Genomic DNA, 21,140 nt, shown 5'->3' on the forward strand with positions numbered 1-21,140 from the left:
ATACTTAATTAATGTTTTTAAAACGAGAAAACACTGACGCAGCCATGAATGGAGTAGAGGTTAAATCAACTATGCTTCATCCACAAAAACAGAATACTATTCAGCTGTAAAAGGAAATAAGATCTATTAGGAGTACAGATACGTAAGAATGTGTATGTGTGTGTGTCTGTGTGTAGTGATCTCTAAGATACAGTTAAGAAAAAAAAAGCAAGGTGCAATTAGAGTGCCCAGATTGCTACTTTTTGTGCAGTAAGGAGGCATAGGGTCTCCCGTGTTTTCTGGCACGTGGCCCAGGGGGTGATGAGAGCCGGTGGAGAGTGGCTGGAATGTGAGAGCCAAATAGAGCAGGTGAGGGGGCTGTGAGCTCGAGATTGGTTGGTTTGCATTTGAAAAGCATGCTCCAAAGAAAATCACTGACTATCTCTAGGAACTCGCTAGTCCTGGCAGGGGTAGGCCTTCCAGGGTCAGCAAGGCCCTAGATGTCAAAACATCAGGATATAGGGGAAAAAAACCACAAAACTGGTTAATACACTTCCGTGGCTGGTCCATTATATTTGACCCACTATGAACCTCCCTCAGCCCTCCCTCTCTTTCATTTTTTAAAAATTTAATTAATTTATTTATTTGGCTGCTCTGGGTCTTAGTTGCAGCATGTGGGATCTAGTTCCCTGACCAGGGATGGATCCCGAGACCCTTACATTGGGAACACAGAGTCTTAGCCAATGGACCACCAGGGAAATGCCCCTTCAACTTTCTATAACTTCCCACCAGTGTGTGTCCTGGTCTCTAATCCTATGACACCTGGCTAGCGGATCTTTTCTCCTGGCTGCCTATCTCTCTGGAGAGGCTTAGCCAGGTCTATGGAGTCAGCTGCCACCTTAGATCATTCCCAGCTCTCCTGTTCAGACATTTCTCCTGAGCTCAAGGCCCTAAAACCAACTGCCAAACTGAAACCTGATCAAATCCCAAAGCAAATCAATCATCTCCACCACCATCACCCCATCCCTCTTCCTACAGTGCCTGGGTTTTGTGGACTGGCACCACAGTCCACCTGCAGCCCAGACCAGGAAAGTGGGAACAGTCCTAGATCTTTGGCCTCCCTCCGCTCAAATAGTAATCCAGAACTTTTAAATATCTTCTGGGTGTCACCTCTTCTCCACCCCACTCCTACTACTCTAGTTTGGACAGTCTTCGTCTATAAATTTTTTTTATTTACTTATTTTTGGCTGCGCTGGATCTTTGTTGCTGCGTGCAGACTTTCTCTAGTTGCAGTGTGCAGGCTTCTCATTGCAGTGGCTTCTCCTCTTGCAGACCACAGGCTCTAGAGTGCAGGCTTCAGCAGCTGCAGCATGTGGTCTCAATAGCTGTGGCTCGTGGTTCTACAGTGCGGGCTTAGCAGCTATGGTGCACGGGCTTAGTTGCCCCTCAGCATGTGGGATCGTCCCGGATCAGGGATCAGACCCTTGTCACCTGCATTGGCAGGCACATTCTTAACCAATGGACAATCAGAGAAGTCCTATAACTTGTATTATTGCAGCGGAGTCCGGATTAGTCTATCTGTGATGTTGTGATTTATATTAAGAAAGATATATTTGGTCTTTGTCCCCTCTCCTGACACAGAGTCCCTAAAACATTTATCAGATTTCCTGATAAGAGTGATAAAAGTGAAAGAAGTATCTTTTATTCTTCATAACAAGTCAGGATCCAGGAAGGATAGTGAAACCACACCAGTTACTTTAACAGGGAGAATTGAACATATGGACTGTAATATAAGGAATTGCCAACTTGGCACAGAGTTGTTATCTAGATAACTGCAAGGGTAAAAAGAGGTCCCTAAGGCAGTGGTTCTTAAACCTTAGCCAAACTGCCTGGAGGACTTGTTAAAAGGCGGACCACAGAGGACAATCACCAGAGTCTGATGGATCTGGGATGGGGCCAGAATGATGTGTTTCTAACAAGTTCCCAGCAGATACTGATGCTGGTGCTCTGGGGAGCACACTCTGAGGACCACACCTCTAAGACAGCATAGAAGTAGCAACTGCAGGAAGCAGGGACCAGACCTAGAGCTGGGGGAACAGAGATGGGAAGAAAGGGCACCAGCCAGCTGGAGCTGATGTTTCTGATGAAACTGGTTTTGCAAGTGTTGCCATTGTTGCTGTTATTGTTTAGTCGTTCAGTCGTGTCCACTCTTTGCAACTCTATGGACTGTAACCCACCAGGCTCCTCTGTCCATGGCAATGGCCAGGCAAGAATACCTAAGTGGGTTGCCATTTCCTTCTCCAGGGTATCTTCCCGACCCAGGGATCAAATCTGGGTCTCCTGCATTGGCAGGAGGATTCTTTACCACTGAGGTACCAGGGAAGCCCTTTGCAAGTGTTAGAAAACTACAAACTGGATTCAGGCAATGCTGCTGCTGTTGCTTCCATCCCCACCACCACCAGAGTGAAGAAGTGTTGCTGAGGTAACACTCACAAGAACAGCAGGCTAGTCGCTTCTGCATAAGGTGACCAACCACCCTGGAAAGAGGTTCCCAGGAAGCATAACTTTCATTGCTAAAACTGGGGACACCCAGGGCAAACCTGGCAATCACCTTACTTCTGTAATCTACTCGCAAACCCCATTGCCAGGGTCTAACATAGACCCATCTGGCAAAGCAGAAATGTGGTTTCCCTAGACTTCCCTGTGGTCCAGTGGTTAGGAATCTGCCTGCCAATGCAGGTGACGCTGGTTTGATCCCTGATCCGGGAAGACCCCACGTGCTGCAGGGCAACTAAGCCCGTATACCGCCACTACGGGTAGACAAAGCCTGCACTCCAGGGCTTGCCAGCTGCAACAAGAGAGTAGCCCTGCTCCCTGCAACTAGGGAAAGCCCGCTCGAAGCAACGAAGACCAAGGGTGGCCAGAAATAAAATAAATTCTGAATAAATGAAATGTGGTTTCCCAGCTCAGCATCACAAAGCAGAGCAGAGGAGGGCGGATTGGGAGTTCGGAGACAATAACCTCATAGTTGATATTGATTCTTCATGATCTTCCCGGTTTTTTACAGTCTATCCTCAGGGTTGCTATCAAGAGAAACTTTATAAATAAGTATGACTGATCATTTCACTCTCTTGCCAATATGTTTTCAATAGCTGCCTGTGATGTTGTGATATTAAGAAAGATATATGTGGTCTTCGTGCCCTTTCCTGACACAGATTCTCTGAAACCCTTGGATTTCCTAAGTGATAAGAGCAATAAAAGTGAAAGGAGGGGCTCCCCTGGTGGTCCAGTGGTTGAAAATCCACTTCCAATGCAGGAGACATACATCAATCCCTGGTCCAGGAGGCTCCCACATGCCACACGGCAACTAAGTCCATGTGCCACAATTACCGAGCCAGTGCACCACACCTACTGAAGCCTGTGTGCCTAGAGCCCGTGCTCTGCCACGAGAAAAGCCACCACAAGAAGCGCTCACACCACAGAGAGTAGCCCATGCTCGCCACAACTAGAGAAAGCCCGTGTGCAGCAATGAAGACCCAGTGCAGCCAAACATAAGTAAATAAATCTTTTTTTTTAAGTGAGTGTCTTTTATTCTTCATAACAAGCCCCTTTCAACCACACCTGAGTTCTTGGTGATGAAGTGGCTGCTGGAAAGCTGAGGATGAGGGACAGTTGCTAGGAAACCAATCCTGTGATCAGAGGGTTGGAATTCAGCCTTCCACGCCCCTCACCTCCAGGGAAGGAAGAGAGGCTGGACATTGATCACCAAAGGCCAATGATTTAACCAACTATGGCTGGGTAATGAAGCCTCCATGAAAAACTCTAGGAGGTTCTGAGAGCTTTCTGCTCATGCGGGGCGGGGGGAGGGAGGGCGGGATTGTGTGTGGCATGCCCTCTGCATGTTTGCTCTGCATCCTTCTCCCATATCTTGCCCTGTCCATCTCTTCCATTCAATCATTCTGGAGTTGGATCTTTTTATAATAAACCAGTCATCTAGTAAGTATCTGTTTTCCTGAATTCTCTGAGCTGTTCTAACAAATCATTGAACCTGAGGAGGGGGTGTCGTGGGAACCCCTAATTTGTAGCCAACTTGGACAGATGTTGCAGGTAACCTGAGGACCCACTAGTTGCAATAGGTATTTGAGAGTTGGGGGTTAGACTTGTGGGACTGAGCCCTTAAACTGGGATCTCAGGCCAACTCCAGGTAGATGGTGTCAGAGTTGAACTGAATTGAATTCTAAAACATCCAGCTGGTGTCCCCAGAGAAGTGGAGAACTTCTTTAAAATACATATATTTGGCTTCGTCAGGTCTTAGTTGTGGTGTGCAGGCTCAGTAGCCCCACGGCATATGGGATCTTAGTTCCCTGACTAGGGTTCAAACCTGGGTCCCTTGCACTGGAAGGGACTGAACCACTGGAAGTGCCTGATCGGAGAATTTCTTGGTATGGGGAAAACCTCCACGCATTTGGTGACCAGTATGCAGAGTTGAGTGGTGAATAGACAAAGAAAGAGAGTCTGTTCCTTTTCACTGCCTACCAGCCTATCGGGGTAAAATTCCTACTTTTTATTATAACATAAAGGGCTTACACCTTGGAAGGAAAGTTATGACCAACCTAGACAGCATATTGAAAAGCAGAGACATTACTTTGCCAACAAAGGTCCATCTAGTCAAGGCTATGGTTTTTCCAGTAGTCATGTATGGACGTGAGAGTTGGACTATAAAGAAAGCTGAGGGCCGAAGAATTGATGCTTTTGAACTGTGGTGTTGGAGAAGACTCTTGAGAGTCCCTTGGACTGCAAGGAGATCCAACCAGTCCATCCTAAAGGAGATCAGTCCTGGGTGTTCATTGGAAAGGCTGATGTTGAAGCTGAAACTCCAAAACTTTGGCCACCTGATGCAAAGAGCTGACTCACTGGAAAAGACTCTGATACTGGGCAAGATTGAAGGCGGGAGGAGAAGGGGACAACAGAAGATGAGATGGTTGGATAGCATCACCGACTCAATGGACACGGGTTTGGGTGGACTCCGGGAGTTGGTGATGGACAGGGAGGCCTGGTGTGTTGTGGTTCATGGGGTCGCAAAGAGTCGGACATGACTGAGTGACTGAACTGATCTGAACTGAAGGGGCTCTTCAAAATTAACTTCAGTTACAGCTTAAGTCTCATCTCCTTTCCTGAACTTTATGTTCCAGAAATACAGAAATCTTTGAGTTTCCTAAAGCAAATCATGTTCTCAAGTTGCTATGCTTTGAACATACTATTGCCTTTTCTATTGAAAAGCTCTGTGGCTCAGATGGTAAAGAATCTGCCTACAAGGCAGGCAGCCCGGGTTCGATCGCCTGGAGAAGGGAACGGCTTACCACTCCAGTGTTCTTGCCCAGAGAATTCCATGGACAGAAGAGACTGGTGGACTACAGTCCAAGGGGTCACAAAGAGTCAGATACGACTGAGTGACTAACACTTTCATCGGTTGAAAAGCACATAAATCTCTTTTTTAGAGAAAAACAGAAGATCAGAATATGTGCCTCCCCTTTAAGAATGGAAGTTAGTTTTTGATCCATCACGTGTTAATTTGAAGGCTAAATCCTCCTGGATTTGAAGGCCAAAAACAATGTTGAGGCAAATGTGTTCTTGAATTCCACAGTATTTACTGTTCTCCAGCTTTTAACACCCAAGGAGAAAAAAGATAAGAACACTCCCAGTGCTAATGAAACTTGTTAGTTTTTCTTTCCTGTTAAAGATATTTATACTTGAATTCTTCTTAAGGTTTGGCATATTTTTAGATGAAATCCATAAATGAAAAGCAATGGTTGGTTTAAAAGTTAGAGATGGTTTATACAGTCATATCAGATGATAAAAAAATCAGTAATAATTTACTTAGGCTGTTCTTAAATGTGAAGGTTATTAAGATCCTTATGTGGTTATGTGGTTAAGAGAGTGAGTTTGTTTTTTCCCCTCCTCTCTTTCTACTGCAATTTTTTTTTAATCAAGTGATTTATGACCAGTCTTATTTGGTTTTTCTCCAGCATAAATTGCCTTGTGAAGAAAGATTTCCAAGGCAAACTCTGGGCTGTTTATAGGATCCCATTGGATTCAATACCTTCCTCCAGGAAGTTAATCACTAAGTCGTGTCTGATTCTGTGACCTCATGGACTGTAGCCCGCCAGGCTCCTCTGTCCATGGAATTCTCCAGGCACTGCAGATGGTGCCTGCAGCCATGAAATTAAAAGATGTTTGCTCCTTGGAAGGAAAGCTATAACAAACCTAGACAGCATATTAAAAAGCAGAGACACCACTTTGCCAACAAAAGTCCATATAGTCAAAGCTATGGTTTTTCCAGTAGTCATGTACGGATGTGAGAACTGGACCATAAAGAAGGCTGAACACCGGAGAACAGATGTTTTCAAATTGTGGTGCTGGAGAAGACTCTAGAGAGTCCGTTCGACAGCAAGGAGATCAAACCAGTCAATCCTAAAGGAAATCAACCCTGAATATTCATTGGAAGGACTGATGCTGAAGATGAAGATCCAATATTTTGGCCACCTAATGGGAAGAGCCGACTCACTGGAAAAGACCCGGATGCTAGGAAAGATTGAAGGCAGGAGAAGGGGATGGCAGAGGATGGGATGGTTGGATGGTATCACTGATTCAATGGACGTGAGTTTGAGCAAACTCTGGGAGATAGTGGAGGAGAGTGGAGCCTAGAGTGCTGCAGTCCATGGGGTCGCAGAGTCGGACACAACTTAGTGACTGAACAACAACAGTGAGGTAGTTGGATTATAGCTATTTGCACGACCATCTTTACACTATTCAGATCCTCCTTTTAGGCAGCAACTGTGGGTCTTGGTCTTCAGACTCCACATTTTGGGCACAGTATCTTTGCTAGTATGGACAACCATCAAATGACCGCTGAGTGAATGTGACACCACTTTTGATAAAAAGTCAAATTCCAGTACAGCCCCATTGATTATTATTTAACCTTGGGCAAGATTTTTTCTTTTCTTTTTTTTTTTTTTTAATTTTAGGCCACATCATTTTCCTGAATGCAGGATCTTCGCTCCCTAACCAGGGATTGAACCTGTGCCTCCTTCAGTGGAAGGGAGGAGCCTCAACCACTGGACCACCAGGGAAGTCTGTAACCTTGGGCAAGTTTATGGTTGCCTGACTCTCCACTGACTCACAGAGTTCAGTGGGCAGGGGTGAGCGCTCTGGGGTCAGATTGCTCTGTTTGGCAGTTGCCCATTTCTGAAGACTTGGGCAAATGATTGAACTGCCCAGGGCCTGCCTGCCTCATGTACAGGATATGAATGGTGATGATGGTTCCTACCTTCTCTGTCCCAGTGAGGATTAAATGAGATGATGCGTGTTTGCTTCAGAGCACAGTGCTTGAGACTTTAGACAGAGTGTAGATGTACGCTGTTAGAGTTATGGGAATATGGTCTATGGTACTCACTTCATAGTGTTTTCTTTAATAATTTTTATTCATTTATTTATTGGCTGTGCTGGGTCTTCGCTGCTGCTCAGGCTTTTCTCTAGTTGCGGAGAATAGAAGCTACACTATTGTTGTGGAGCATGGGCTCCAGGGGGCTTTTCAGGCATGCTAGTGGTAAAGAAGCCACCTGCCAATGCAGGAGACAATAGAGACATGGGTTCAATTCCTAGGTCAGGAAGATCCCCTGGAGGAGGGCATAATAACCCACTCCAGTATTCTTGCCTGGAGAATCCCATGGACAGAGGAGCCCGGTGGGCTACAGGCCATAGGGTCGCAAAGAACTGGACACAACTGAAGCAACTTAGCACGCTCCAGGGCACATGGGCTTCAGTAGCTGTAGCTCCTGGGCTCTAGGGCACAGGCTCAATAGTTGCTCCGAGGCATGTGGGATCTTCCTGGATGAGGGATCAAATCTGTGTCCCCTGCATTGGCAGGCAGATTCTTTACCACTGAGCCTTCAGGGAAGCCCCATAGTGTTTTGTTTTAAGAACTAAAAGGAGTGATGTGTTCAGTGATTGACAGCAATCTGCATAGAGGGAGCACTCCCGCTTGTCTCTTTTACTTGTTAAGAGGCAGTTTTGTCTCCTTTCAATGCACCCAGACGAGCAGCTAGCTCTGCTACTTCTTGTTCATCACCCAGAAAAAAAAAAATGTTCTTCTCCAAAAGAAGGACTGCTGGATTATTCCAGGAAAGCTGACAGAGAGGAGGTCAAGGGCAACGTTGAGGATTGGTGAGAGCCAAGGTGGGTGCTACCATAACAGAGCACTGCAGACCAGACGGCTTAAACAACTGAAATTGATTTTCTCACAGTTCTGTAAGTCCAGCATGAAGGTGCCAGAAGGGTTGGTTTCTCTCGAGGCCTCTCTCCTTGGCGTGCAGACGGCCGCCTTCTCCCTGTGTTCTCACGAGACCTTTTCTCTGGGTATACAGGCCCTTGGTGTCATTTCCTCTTCTAATAAGCACACCAGTCCTATGGGGTTAGGGCTCCAGCCTTTTAACTTCACTTAACCTCAATTATCTCCAAACTCAGTCACACTTGGGCATCAGGGCTTCACTGTACGGCTTTAAAGGGGGGAGGGCATGTTCCAATCCAGAACAACGTGCTAAGGCTGGAGGTGAGCAAGGAGCAGAGCCAGATCACAAAGGGCCTTGGGAGGCCTGTTTGGGAGTTTCTTCTTGACCCACCCACCTCTGAAGGTCCCCAGGGAATTGGCTCCATGCAGCGTCCCCTTTCTGTCCTTTTCCTTCCAGGCAGGACTAAGCACAGCTCAACGGTGCATTTTTCAAGGTTGCCTGGAATCCTAATCCTTGGTAGCATAGTGGTTAGGATCCCGGGCTTTCAGTGCCGTGGTCCAGGTTCAATCTCCCTGGTTGGGGAAAAAGAGATCCTGAAAGCTGCATAGCACAGCTCGGCCTAAAGAAAAAAAGCCGCCCGGGTAAGAGCAGACCCAGTGGGAACCACTAAAGAGAAGCTGACTGGAGAGCAAGCACACCTGGGAGGGAGTATGCAAATTAGATGCAAATGACAGCGCGCACACATACCCCAGTTAGGCTTCCTTCTTTGGGTCAGTGGTCCAAGGCTTTTGAAAGAGAGTCTAAACCTGAACAGAGCAGTCCATAAATTTCTATGTCCACCAAATCTGAATGCCCACTGACCAGGGATTGTTCTAGGCCCTGGGGCCGTTGCAGAGTTTAGGATCTAGACCTACACTGTCCAACAAAATATTCTCAATATGAAGCACTTAAAACATGGCTAGTCTGAATTGAGATGTGCTCAAGTATAAAATGAGGCTTTTCAGGGGGCTCAGTGCTACAGAATCCACCTGCCAATGCAGGAGATGCAAGAGACATGGGTTTGCTGTAGAGTAGAAACTACCACAACATTATAAAGAAACTATACTCCAAAATAAATAAATAAATAAATTACACACACACACACACACAAAAGGAATGCAGCCCTGTGACACTTTGATTTTATCCCAATGAGAGTGATCTTAGGCTTCCAACCTCCAGAATTGCAAAACAGTAAATTTGTGTTGTTAGAGGCCACTAAGTTTGTGGTTTCAGGGAAAGAGCAAATTAGCCAAGATGGCGTGGTCAGGCGCTCTCACCCCTGGCCTCTCGCTCTTGCCCCACATTTTGTAAATAATGATTATGTAACAGCTGAGATTACTTAAAGCACCGCACAGGTGCATCACGAGGTACTCACTTGACCAAGGGCTACTTTTGGTCTGTGGGGCTATATAAGCTCCACCTGGAAGACCCTTGCAGGTATGAGCCTTTACGTCATGGCTGCTCTTACGGCTGCGGCGTCAGCTCGGAGAGAAGGTTACGTCATGGCTGTGGCCCGGAAAGAATAAACATGTCTGCGGTTTCTACGGCTCCTCGAGTTTTCTTCCAGCTTCCTCGCTCACGCCTGGCCTATCCTGGGTTCAGCAAACCGTGTGAGAAGTGAGACAGTCATAATTTGTTATAGGAGCTGTAGAAAACTCCCATGCCTGCTAGATATTTCTTTCCTTCTTCCTTCTTTCCTTTATTTTTTCTGGGTATTTCTTTGAGTCACATTCCTCTCTAGCGGAGAGAGCCACTTCCTTCTAAGGTGTAGCAGGGCAAGTTCTGGCTGGGTCTTAGTTGTGGCATTTGGGATCTCCAGTTTTCGTTGAGATATGTGGGATCTTTTTTAGTTGCAGCACGTGGAATCTAACCCTGACCCCCTGCACTGGGATGGTGGAGTCTCAGTCACTGGACCACCAAGAAAGTCCCTAGCATCCCATTCTAAACCTAAGAAAACAAAGTCTGAGAGGTTGGGTAATTTGCCCACAATGACTAAGACAGAAAAACACAAGCCAAGAGCTAAACTTAGGCTTACAGATTGCTAAGAACCACCCTTTACTGATGGGAGAGACTATGATGAATAGGATGGATCCGTAAATTTCCTTCATTCATCTCACAGGTAGCTGGGTCCCTGTGTTCAGCATTCAGGGTACAGTGATGAACAACTCAGGCCAGGCTCTTGTAGCATGGAAGTCACATTGTCTCAGGACACCAGCAACTGAGAAGTCCGCCCACTATGATGAAAGTGATGATGAACATTAAGAGAGAGAGGTGAGAGGGAGTGGATAGGGTGGGTTTTTTTGAAGCAATATGTGGTTCTGAACTTGAGAGCCCACTGCCCCCTGAGGAATGTCATAACCAAATTCATCATGTTCCCTATCTTTTGTTTCCCTCGATAACTCCCCCAGCACAAGCTCCTCTCGTCCTCTCAGGTTCTCTCGTCTCCATCAGTCTCTGTGTTCTCTGCTCTGCCTGCTCCTGCCTCCCTCCCTCCTTCCCAGATTCTGCCACTGCCACCCCTGTAAGCCTTTCGCTCCATGTTCCCTCCGACTCTTACCTTAACTGACACCAGATCCTTCTCCAGAGATAATCCCCACAATCTTAACTGAAGGCGCTTCATCCGCCCACTCGCCAAACACCTCAAGGTCTGGAGGAGGAGAGGGAAGTAACCAGGATATGCCACGGAAACAAACAAACCGGAATCCCAGTGACTCACGTAAAGGCAGAGACTCCCTTGTGCGCCATGTCCAACCTGGGTGGCTCAAGTTCTTCTCCACATGCTCCTTTCTTCACCCAGACTGATGGAGCAGTGTCTAAAACACCACCGATCTCCTGGCAGAGGGAAAAGAGATGTGAACAGCCGTGAGCTGGCTCTTGGAGTTTCAGCTCAAAAGAGATATACGTTGATGTGTCCATATTTCATTGGCTAAAGCAGGTCATGTGGCCAAGCTTGATAATCTAGTATCTTTAGACTCTGCTATCCCTTAGCAACTCAATGCTGTTTCCAGATATTGTTATTCTTTCCCCACACTCTTTTTTTAAATCTTCTTGTTTTGTTGTTCAGTCGCTAAGTCATGTCCGACTCTTTGTGACCCCGTGGACTGTAGCTCGCCAGGCTTCCCTGTCCTTTACCATCTCCTGGAGCTTGCTCAAATTCATGTCCACTGAGTCAGTGATACCATCCAACCATCTTGTCCTCTGTTGTCCCCTTCTCCTCCTGCCTTCAATCTTTCCCAGCATCAGGGTCTTTTTCAATGAGTCAGCTCTTCACATCAGGTACCCAAAGTATTAAAGCTTCAGCTTCAGCATCAGTCTTTCCAACTCTCACATCCATACATGACTACTGGAAAAACCATAGCTTTGACTGTATGGACCTTTGTTGGCAAAGTAATGTCTCTGCTTTTTAATACGCTGTCTAGGATTCACCCAGGTTTTTTTAAATCTACTTATTTTATTTTTTGGCTGTGCTGGGTCTTTGTCATTGTGCATGGGCTTTCTCTAGTTGTGGCAAGCAGGGGCTACTCTTTTTTTTAATAATTTTATTTGTTTGTTTGTTTTTGGCTATGCTGGGTATTTGTTGCTCCTCAAACTTTCTCGAGCTGTGGTGAACGGAGGCTACTCTTTAGCTGAGGCGGGCAGGCTTCTCATTGCAGTGGTTTCTCTTGCTGCAGTACATGGGCTCTAGAGTGTGCAGCCTCAGTAGTTATGGAGCACAGGTTTAGTTGCCCCATGGCACGTGGGAGATTCCCAGACCAGGGATCAGCCCCAGGTCCCCTGCATTGCCAGATGGATTCTTAACCACTGGACACCAGAGAAGCCCCTCCTTCTCCATGCTCTTAAAAAAAGTTCCTTCTTCCCCTTGACAGACCTCCTAGAGTAACAGTTAGATCCTCTTCTCTCTTCTCTTCTGACTCTTTAGTCTCCCTAGAAATCTGGGAGTCACACTTAGCTCCTCCCACTTCCTCACTCCATATCAGACCCTTTAGAATGTTCCAGAGGTTCAAAATCTGTCACTTCTCTCATTCCCCGTGAAGCTACCCTCGTCCAAATCACCATCATCTCTCACCTGTACTACTGAGTTGCCCAAAAAGTTCGTTCAAGTTTTTCCATAAGATGTTGCTGAATACAACAGCAACCTTTCAAATCTTGCTGTACAGTTCATTTGTGATCTAGTTGTTGCTCCCCAGCCTAATCTTTCTGTAGATTCCCATGTCCTTCAGGGAGAGTCTAAAATCCTTGTTTTTTGTTTTGTTCAGTCGCTAAGTCATGTCTGACTCTTTGCAACCCCATGTAAACCCCATATTACTGCAAGCCCTATTTTCTCTCATTCCATAGGTTGTCTTTTTGGGGTTTTGCTTGCTTGTTTGTTTACAATATCCTTAGCTGTGCAAAAGCTTGTAAGTTTGATTAGGTCTCATTTGTTTGTTTTTATTTGGACCATAAAGAAGGCTAAGTGATGAAGAATTGATGCTTTCAAACTATGATGTTAGAGAAGACTCTTGAGAGTCCCTTGGACTGCAAAGAGATCAAACCAGTCAACCCTAAGGGAAATTGATCCTGAATATTCATTGGAAAGCAAATACTTTGGTGACCTGATGTGAAGAGCTGACTCATTAGAAAAGACCCTGATGCTGGTAAAGATTGAAGAAGATGAGAAGGGGATGACAGAGGATGAGATGGTTGGATGGCATCACCGACTGGTGATGGTTGGATGGCAACAACGGACATGAGTTTGAGCAAGCTCTGGGAGATGGTGAAGGACAGGGAAGCCTGGCATGCTGGAATCCATGGGGTTGCAGAGTCAGACAGGACTGAGCAACTGAACAGCAACAACTTGTCAGAGAATATTTTGCATATACTTTCTTCTAGGAGTTCTATGGTGTCACATCTTAGGTTTAAGTTTTTAAGCCATTTGGTGAAACACTCACTCTGAGCGCTTGCTCTCCCAGATCTGGAGCTGGATGAAGGCAGAGACTGCCACGTGCCCAACACATCCACCATGCTCAGAAAATATTTTTCCAATGAGAGAATGAATTTGTCATACATGAAGCCAGGGGAAGGGAAATAGTAAAGGTGAATAGATGCAATATGAATATTGCACATGCATATTCATATTGCAATATGAATATGAATGCAATCGAATATATATGACTGAATCAGCTTCCCAAGGTAATCAAGAGAGGCAGAGGAGGGCTGGGATGCTTGCGCCACCTCTGATTCACTTAGTCGTGAACTCATCGGACATCACTCCCTTCCTGCATTTCCCCTTGTGTTTCTAGACCTCAGAAAATGCCTTCCTCACCCACACTTATTCAGAGAATCTGGTTTCAAGCCTGAGAGAGTGTTCCTGTCCCTCGTCCCCCTCCCTAGCTCCTGCTGTTCTCACCTCTCCCCCGGTTCTCCTTCTCCGCACATCCCACAGGTCCTCTAAGCCAAGTCATCTGCAGAGTCTGAAGCAGCCCCGAGATGCTGCCCATCCTCGGCTTCATTCCTGAGCAGAAGGGCCCTGGAAAAAGAAACATGATGCATGAGTGAGAAACATCCCAGGCCTGGGCAGAAGTCTGTCTGCCAAACCAGGCTGCACGATGGGTGTGATGGGAACAGCTTGGTGTTTTGGGTTTTTGTTTATTTATTTGGTTAGCTTTTGCTTTTTCTTTCCTTTTTTTGTTTGTTGTTGTTTGGTTTTTTGGAATAGCCTTGACAAGGCTCCTGTGTCAAATCATGGTTTCTTCCCTCGAGGCCAAGATGGTGCCTGAAATCATAGCGTCAGAGATGCTAGGACTAGCCTTCTGGGGCAGTCATAACAAAGTAACCACAGACTGGGTGGCTTAAACAACAGAAATTCATTTCTTATAGTTCCAGAGACAAATGCCCAAGATCAGGCTGAGGGCAGGAGGGCTTCTTCTGAGCCTCTCCTTGGCTCGTAGATGACTGCCTTCTTTCCTCTGTGGACAGACATCCCTGATGTTTCTTTGTGTGTTCAAATTTCCTCTTCCTGTAAGGACACCAATCATGATTGAATTAGGACCCATCTAATGGCCTCATTTTCACCTAATCACCTCTTTAAAGGTCCTATCTCCAAATAAAGTCATTTCAAGGTATTGCAGATTAGGGCTTCAACACATGAATTTGGGGGTGGGGATGGGAGGGAGACAGTTCAGCCCATAAGAGACATTCCTTGGTGTTAGGATATTAACAGTCCTTCAGGACTTCCCAGCTGGCCCAGTGGTTAAGAATCGCCTCCCGATGCAGGGAATATGGGTTCGATCCCTGGTCCAGGAAGATTCCACAAGCCACAAGGCAACCGTGGAGCCCGCGCACCACAACTACTGAGTTCGAGCTCTAGAGCCTGAGAGCCACAGCTACTGAGCCCACAGGCTGCAACTGCTGAAGCCCAAGCGCGCGAGAGGCCACCACAATGAGAAGCCCCCTCTTGCCACAGTGAGAGAAAGCCCACACGCAGCAATGAAGACGCAGTGCAACCAAAAATGAACTAATTTAAAAAAACAGACCTTCAGTGTTCTCTGAATAAAAGCAGTAATGATTAGATTAATGAGTAATTGAATTTGCTGTCCCTGAATGCTAGGGACAGGGTATAATTAATTTAAAAATGAATAGGTACAATTAATTGTATGTAAACTAGCACTCTAATTCAATGAGAGCGGGGGAGGCCTGGGGCCCCAGACATTTCCTCTTGGTTGGGCCAGTCTTGAAGGAGAGAGTGTGCCTTAAGTATATCCTTACAGCCCCAGAAACAAGAAAGCGTGAATCCAGAGAAGTAAAGATAGCTCTAGACTCAGTGCTTTTTCTGGGGTTATCAGCATAAAGCCAGGATGTTAAAGGGCTATTTTCAGAGAAGAAAAATCCTGGGACTTAATCAGAGTGAGAGGAAAGATCACAGTTCTAGATATAAAATTCTAGAACCTGAGAGCAAACCCTTGGTTGGTACTTTTTTAAAAAGCCCTCCCTCTGAAAAACACGATGGGAATATATGTTTGTCTCTGCCTTTATGATGAGTAAAGCAAGAGAAAAATTTCCCCTGAGAATTCGTAACAGTAAGTCCATATTCCTGTGTGTTTAAAATCTAAATTTGTACTATCTATGTAGCCTGAAAGACCTCCAGACAAAATTTTAGAGTGGTCCTAAACTGGCTACATGAACCCTGAATATTCATTGGAAGAACTGATGCTGAAGCTGAAGCTCCAGTACTTTAGCCACCTGATGGGAAGAGCCGGTTCACTGGAAAAGACCCTGATGCTGGGAAAGACTGAAGGTGGGAGGAGAAGGGAATGATAGAGGATGAGATAGTTGGATGGCATCACCGACTCAATGGACATGGGTTTGAGCAAACTCTGGGAGATGGTGACAGATAGGGAAGCCTGGGGTGCTGCAGTCCATGCGGTCTCAAAGAGTCGACATGACTGAGGGGTTGAATAACAACCCAAGCTAGCTATTCCCACAGGTACATGGCAGAAGTAAACACTAACTCTACCCAGGAAAATGCATTTTAAACCCAGGCTTTAAAGAATTTCCACAGATAAAATCCCAAGGAACATGAGTTCCACAAACCTAACAAACAGAAGTGACAAACCTCAGAATCAGACTCAGAGCTGGTATGAATATTAAATTATAAGGTACTGAATACAAAATAAATGTTTTAAGAAATCGAAGATGATATTTTGAAAATACTGAAGGAAAAAACAGACTATCAAGACTGGCAAGGAAGATTTGAACAAGGGAGACTAGAAATTACATATGTGAAAATTAAAAAACCCAGTGGACAAATGAAATAGATTATATCACCATTGAAAGGAGAAGAAACTAGAACACATATATATTTGAAGAAATTACACAGGGTGCAGCATAGGGAGAAGAAATGATGGATATTATGAACAATGGGTTGAGAAATATGGAACAGAGTGGGAAGGTCCAACATACATCTAATTTGTGATTTTTTTTAAAAAGATAGGGGCTTCCCTGGTGGTTCCCTGGTAGTAAACAGTCTGCCTGCCAATGTGGGAGACATGGGTTCGATCCCTGGTAGGGGAAGATCCCACATGCTGTGCCACAACCACTGAGCCTGTCCTCTAGAACCTGGGAGCCACAGCTACTGAAGACAGCCTAGAGCCTGTGCCTCTCAACAAGAGAAGCCACTGCAGTGAGAATCTTGTGCATCACAGGAGAGTAGCCCCTGCCTGCTGCAACTAGAGAAAAGCCCGGGCAGCAATGAAGACCCAGCAGAGCCAAAATAAATAAAAAGATAATGGAAGGGAGGGAAGCACATTTGATAATGTCCGGAAATTTTTCAGAATTGATAAGAAAGATTCTTCCTCAAACTCAGGAAACCCAATGAATCCCAAGCAGAATATTTTTTAAAAAATATCCACACTAGGTAATTAGTAAACTTTAGCCCACTAAAGAGAATATCATTTGAATAACCCAAGCATTACTTTTTATTTTTCAATAGCAATAATCCAGAAGATAGTGGAATGAGATCCTCAAAGGGCTAAAATAAAATAACTTGTCACACTAGAACTGTATGCCCAGCAAAATATCTTTCAAAAACAAAAAGAAAATGATTGTTTAGACAAACCAAAAAGTAGGAATTAATTCCCAAAATACCCTTTTCAAAAGAATTTCTAAGAGATATACTTTGGGAGGAAGGAAACTAATCCTAGAATGAAGTTCTGAAACACAAGAATGATAAGAAAAGAAAAAGTAACCAAAAGCATGAGGTAAACATACCAAAAATATCAAAACTCTACCAAAAGTACAGTAACAATGTCAAATTTTAATGTTTAAAAAAGAACTAAAATCTGGAAGAACTTATAAATGGAGAAGATTTTGTAGAATGCACATGATGATATTTTTAGAGTAAGCACTAAAAGAACAGACAGTAAGTGTAAAACTTTCAATATAGCATAGAGGGGAAAACGGAAATGTTGGGAGCAGACTCAATCCAAATGAATGCTGGAAGGAGAATAATAAGAAAGGCAAAACAGAAATGGATAATATGACAGGAGGAATTCTGTATCTCCCCTGTTTGGAGAATAGATTAGAGCATCTTTGTGCAAGATCAGATGAAACATGATGTTTATAGTTGTTAAGTGGAAGTCTGAATGTGTGTAGAAAGATACATATGGGACTTCCCTGGTGGTCCAGTGGCTAAGACTCCATGCTTCCAAAGTGGGGGGCGTGGGTTTGATCCCTGATCAGGGAACTAAGATCCATTTGCTGCGTGGCACAGCCAAAAAAAAGGTATGCATGGATGCTGAGTAGTCAAAAGGGTGGGTTAACTGCCTTCATGACTAATTGTTTCTTAACCCAAACCCACCCTTTCACACTCCACTTTCTGGCTCTGAGGTTGCCAGCTCTCTATTTGATTCTGCTGGGAGGGATCACAAGAAAGACAAAAGGCTGGAAGGAGAAAGTACATGTTTCTTCCTGTTTCGCTTGCTGTTCCTGTCAGCATTACTCCAGCAGCAGTTCTTCTCCCTGATGGCAGCAGCTGACTCCTGTCTTTTCCACATTCTCAGTCTCATTTTTCTCTCTCTGAAACACTGAAACCAGCTGTCCCCTCGTCAGAGGCCTGGGTTCCGGCTCTACAGGAGTATTCCTTCAACCTTCTAGATTCTAATAACCGTATTATAATTATAATAACTCTATGACGTTCACATAATAGTAAACAGGGCTTTCCTGGTGGCTCAGTGGTAAAGAATCTGCCTGCCGATGTAGGAGATGCGAGTTTGATCCTTGGGTTGGGAAGATCCTCTGGAGAAGGGAATGGCAACCCACTCTAGAATTCTTACCTGGAGAATCCCATGGACAGAGGAGTCTGGCGGGCTCTAGTCCATGGGGTTGAAAAAGAGTTGGACACAACTTAGGGACTAAGCAACAACGACAGTAAACAACTAGAAATTCCCTTTGTTGCCTCAGTCCTAGGGGGTGAATGCCTGCATCTGTTATCTCTGATTAATACAACATCCCCATTTTGTCATTTCAACATCTAATTCACCAACTCAACTAATTCCTTATATTAAATTCTCTCTGTTAAAATAACTGGTACAGTTTCTGTTTTTCTGACCAAACCCTAGTTAGTATCGTCTCCTGTAGCTATATGACCAAATTTTGGCCAGTGGAATAAGAGCAGATGTAAGGTAGGTAACTTCTGAGTCTTGTCTTTAAAATTAAGCTAACTACTCCATACTTCTGCCTTCTGTTTTCTGATAGAGGGGAACAGATTTAGTGACCCTAAGATGGCTTCACCCATATGAGACAGGATGTTGCCTCGAGCAGGGCAATAAGAAAACTGGGGCCTGATGACCTCTTGGGGCGGGGCCACCCACCTACTCTGCGACGTTTTGTGAAATAAATGTCTTCTGAGGCAGCGTGTTCTAGACTCTCTCTATTATACCATCGTCATTCATCCTAGTGTAAATGGCTCTAGATACCAAAAACACAGGAGCCCCAAAACTTAAATAATATAATACAAATAACTCTCGAGTTAGAAAATAAAACATAGGAATTTCCCGGTGGTCCAGTAGTTAAGAACCTGCCTGCCAATGCAGGGAACACGGGTTTGATCCCTGGGCCAGTAAGATTTCACGTGCCATGAAGCAATTAAGCCTATGCATCGCAACTGCGAGCCTGAGCTTCAGAGCACAAGCATCGCAACTCCTGAAGCCGGCATGTCTCAGAGCTGCTGCTGCGTCGCTTCAGTCTGCCCGACTCTGTGCGACCCCACCGACACCAGCCCACCAGGCTCCCCCGTCCCTGGGATTCTCCAGGCAAGGGTGCTGGAGTGGGGTGCCATTGCCTTCTCCGTCTCAGAGCATGTGCTCTGCACAAGATGAGCCGATGCAGTCAGAAGCCCTCCACCACAGCTAGAGTAGCCTCTGTGCAATTAGAGAAAGCCCACACACAGCAACAAAGACTCAGTGCGGCCAAAAATAAATAAATGAAATGCATCCTATAACTGAAAGGCAGTAAAAGCAATGTTTCAAGGGTAATTCATTGCTTTGAACGTTTTTATCAAAAGACTGAAAACAAATGGAGGAAGCCTCAGTTTAGAACTTAAATATGAAACAACAGAGAAAAATCCAAAAAGGAAGAAGAAAATAATTTAAAGGCTGAAATTGATAGAGTGAAAAAACAGAGAAGACCAAAAAAAAACCCCTCAAAACTTGGCAATTTGAAATTCTAATAAGATAACAATGCTTCAGGCAAGACTGACAGAAAAAAGATGCAAATAAAAACAAAATGCATAACTGAAAAGGAGGGAACTACATATAGAGATATTTTCAAATGATAAAATAAATTTTTGAATTACATAGACCAGCGCACTTGAAAATCTTGACAAAACAGACAAATTTCCACAAGAATAGAAAACGCCAATACTGAAATAAGAAACAATAAACTCTGAAGAGACCAACAGTCATTAAAGAAACTTTAGTTAAAAGAAGCCCCAGAAAGTTTAGCAGGGGAATTCTACCAAGCTTTCAAAGAACAAGTAACACCTGCAGTATATAACTTATTACAAGGAAAAAAAAGAAGAGATATTTATTTTATGAAGCTGGTATGCTTGACTCCTAAACAGAATAGGGACACTTTGGGAAAAGAATATTAAAGGCCAATTTTACTTTATAAGTATAAATATAATTCCTAAATAAAATATTAGATAAGCAAATACAATAAATGTATGAAAAATAAAATATCATCAAGTAGGTTTTAATGAACATCAGATAGTTAATGTAATGTACTACATTACTGAATAAAGGAGAAAAGTCCGATGGTCACATCTATGCCTTGAAAAAATCATTTGATAATGTTCAACATCTATTTATGATAAAAGCTCTCAGAAAATTAGGGATAGAAAGGAACTTCCATAATTTGATAAGGACTATCTACCAAAATCTACTACACATCACACACTTAAGATAGAACCTTAAGCTCATTTCCTTTAAGATCAGAAGGAAGATATAATACAATCACCAATACTGTTCACTCCTAGGGGTCCAGGTCACTGCAATAAGTCACTATAAATATGTATATAAGGGATGAGAGGGAGGAGGACAAAACTGTCATTATTTGGATGTGATTTGGTATTCCATATAGAAACTCCAGGGGCTTCCCTGGTGGGTCAGACGATAAACAACGCACCTGCAATGCAGGAGACATAGGAGATGTCGATCCCCGGGTTGGGAAGATCCCCTGGAGGAGGGCATGGCAACCCACTCCAGTATTCTTGTCTGGCAAATCCATGGACAGAGGAGCCTGGCAGGCTACAGTCCATACGGTTGCAAAGAGTCTGACGTGACTGAAACGACTGAGCACACATGCACACACAGAAACTCCAAACCATTAAGACTATCAGAAAGTCAGCAGATTGGCCAAATAACAAATCAAACTGGAAAAATGAATAGCACTTCTCTATACTATAAAAAAAGCTGAGTGCAGAAGAATTGATGCTTTTGAACTGTGGTGTTGGAGAAGGCTCTTGAGAGTCCCTTGGACTACAAGGAGATCCAACCAGTCCATCCTCAAGATCAGTCCTGGGTATTCATTGGAAGGACTGTTGTTGAAGCTGAAATTCCAATACTTTGGCCACCTGATGCTAACAGCTGACTCTTTTGAAAAGACCCTGATGCTGGGAAAGATTGAGGGCAGGAGGAGAAGGAGGTGACAGAAGATGAGATGGCTGGATGGCATCACTGACTCAATGGACATGAGTTTGGGAGGACTCCAGGAGTTGGTGATGGACAAGGAGGCCTGGCATGCTGTGGTTCATGGGGCCGCAAAGAGTCGGACACGACTGAGCGACTGAACTGAACTGAA

The 21,140-nt window shown here is 44.6% G+C and overlaps 1 long non-coding RNA gene across 2 annotated transcripts in view; it reads right to left on the bottom strand.

The window, feature by feature from the left end:
• LOC122692018 overlaps positions 1-21,140 on the bottom strand; it is a 59,505-nt gene that overhangs the window by 27,755 nt on the left and 10,610 nt on the right. The window contains exons 2-4 of one of the 2 annotated variants that reach the window (XR_006340560.1): positions 13,693-13,812; positions 11,023-11,138; positions 10,425-10,540 (exon numbers count right to left, since the gene is read on the bottom strand). This is a non-coding gene — a long non-coding RNA (uncharacterized LOC122692018). Of the gene's footprint in view, positions 1-10,424; positions 10,541-11,022; positions 11,139-13,692; positions 13,813-21,140 lie in introns of those variants that run through there. The other variant, XR_006340559.1, reaches the window with a different exon arrangement.

This window comes from Cervus elaphus, chromosome 4 (genome assembly GCF_910594005.1).
Source record: "Cervus elaphus chromosome 4, mCerEla1.1, whole genome shotgun sequence".
Lineage (NCBI taxonomy): Eukaryota > Metazoa > Chordata > Mammalia > Artiodactyla > Cervidae > Cervus > Cervus elaphus.